Source organism: Durio zibethinus, unplaced genomic scaffold, assembly GCF_047325235.1.
Source record: "Durio zibethinus cultivar Kanyao isolate XHJ-2024 unplaced genomic scaffold, ASM4732523v1 HiC_scaffold_3, whole genome shotgun sequence".
Taxonomy (NCBI): domain Eukaryota; kingdom Viridiplantae; phylum Streptophyta; class Magnoliopsida; order Malvales; family Malvaceae; genus Durio; species Durio zibethinus.
The window spans coordinates 6,482,134-6,484,633 of record NW_028323044.1 but is presented as its reverse complement, the minus strand read 5'-3'; positions in this window follow the sequence as shown (position 1 = coordinate 6,484,633).

Genomic DNA, 2,500 nt, shown 5'->3' with positions numbered 1-2,500 from the left:
AACAACCCACACCAGGGCCCAGCTTGTGCCGATGGCGGTCGAGGCAAGTGCCCGTACCGAAGGGCAGCCTATGCCGATGATGGTCGATGCATGTGCCATCACCATGCGTCATCATGTGCCATTGATGGTCGAGGCCTTGGCCGAAGTTCGATTTTGAGCCACGGTGCCCATGCTTGGCTCCAGCATGTGCTGGTGCCGCATTTTTTTCACTCGGGACAGCATCGCCGGAGCATCGCCGGAGCATCGCCGGAGTACCGCCGGAGTACCGCCGGAGAACCTGACCGGCGGCATTGGGGTTCCGGCGATTGGGAGGGGGGCCGGGGGGGTGTGCGCACATGATGTGCGATTGGTGCTGGTACTTGGCCTTGTGTTGGCCCCCTATCCCTCATCAAACCTCTGAGAATTCACACCCCCTTAAAGAGCATTTGAGATTTTACAGGTTTGCTACCAGTAGCCGTTAAAGTGTCTGAAATGGGGACACTTTTTTCAAACGGTCACAAAATCTTCTCTACTTCGAGTTTTTAGCTGAATTTTTTTGTGCATGCCAACAAAAATAGAAGGATCATGCCTACAAAATTTGGGGCCAAAAATCCTTATAAAAAAATTTTAAAAAATCCCGAACCGCAAAAAGTTTCGAAAATCGTGAAAAATAGAAAACGAGTCATCTTCCAACGAAACTTCACGTGAAGGCTTAGGGGACCATTGTATGAATTTACAAGCCATAAAAATGGCATTGGCACGGCAGAAATTTGAAGATGTGCCTAAACCCACCAGGGCCCAGCGTGTGCCGATGGTGCTCGAGGCAACCGCCCGCACCAGGGCCCAGCGTGTGCCGATGGTGCTCGAGGCAAGCGCCCGCACCAGGGCCCAGCGTGTGCCGATGGTGGTCGAGGCAACCGCCTGCACCAGGGCCGATAGTGTGCCGATGGTGCTCGAGGCAACCTGTCGCACCAGGGCCCAGCGTGTGCCGATGGTGATCGAGGCAACCTGCCGCACCAGGGCCCAGCGTGTGCCGATGGTGGTCGAGGCAAGCGCCCGCACCAGCGCCCAGCGTGTGCCGATGGTGCTCGAGGCAACCGACCGCACCAGGGCCCAGCGTGTGCCGATGGTGCTCGAGGCAACCTGCCGCACCAGGGCCCAGCGTGTGCCGATGGTGCTCGAGGCAAGCGCCCGCACCAGGGCCCAGCGTGTGCCGATGGTGGTCGAGGCAAGCGCCCGCACCAGGGCCCAGCGTGTGCCGATGGTGGTCGAGGCAACCGCCCGCACCAGGGCCCAGCGTGTGCCGATGGTGCTCGAGGCAACCTGCCGCACCAGGGCCGAGCGTGTGCCGATGGTGGTCGAGGCAAGCGCCCGCACCAGGGCCCAGCGTGTGCCGATGGTGGTCGAGGCAACCTGCCGCACCAGGGCCCAGCATGTGCCGATGGTGCTCGAGGCAACCGACCGCACCAGGGCCGAGCGTGTGCCGATGGTGCTCGAGGCAAGCGCCCGCACCAGGGCCCAGCGTGTGCCGATGGTGCTCGAGGCAACCGACCGCACCAGGGCCGAGCGTGTGCCGATGGTGGTCGAGGCAAGCGCCCGCACCAGGGCCCAGCGTGTGCCGATGGTGGTCGAGGCAACCGACCGCACCAGGGCCCAGCGTGTGCCGATGGTGCTCGAGGCAAGCGCCCGCACCAGGGCCCAGCGTGTGCCGATGGTGCTCGAGGCAACCTGCCGCACCAGGGCCCAGCGTGTGCCGATGGTGCTCGAGGCAACCTGCCGCACCAGGGCCCAGCGTGTGCCGATGGTGGTCGAGGCAAGCGCCCGCACCAGGGCCCAGCGTGTGCCGATGGTGGTCGAGGCAACCGCCCGCACCAGGGCCCAGCGTGTGCCGATGGTGGTCGAGGCAACCTGCCGCACCAGGGCCCAGCGTGTGCCGATGGTGCTCGAGGCAACCGACCGCACCAGGGCCCAGCGTGTGCCGATGGTGGTCGAGGCAAGCGCCCGCACCAGGGCCCAGCGTGTGCCGATGGTGGTCGAGGCTGCCGATGGTGGTCGAGGCAACCTGCCGCACCAGGGCCCAACGTGTGCCGATGGTGCTCGAGGCAACCGACCGCACCAGGGCCGAGCGTGTGCCGATGGTGCTCGAGGCAAGCTGCCGCACCAGGGCCCAGCGTGTGCCGGTGGTGGTCGAGGCAAGCGCCCGCACCAGGGCCCAGCGTGTGCCGATGGTGATCGAGGCAACCGACCGCACCAGGGCCCAACGTGTGCCGATGGTGCTCGAGGCAACCTGCCGCACCAGGGCCCAGCGTGTGCCGATGGTGCTCGAGGCAACCTGCCGCACCAGGGCCCAGCGTGTGCCGATGGTGGTCGAGGCAAGCGCCCGCACCAGGGCCCAGCGTGTGCCGATGGTGGTCGAGGCAACCGACCGCACCAGGGCCCAGCGTGTGCCGATGGTGCTCGAGGCAACCTGCCGCACCAGGGCCCAGCGTGTGCCGATGGTGGTCGAGGCAAGCGCCCGCAC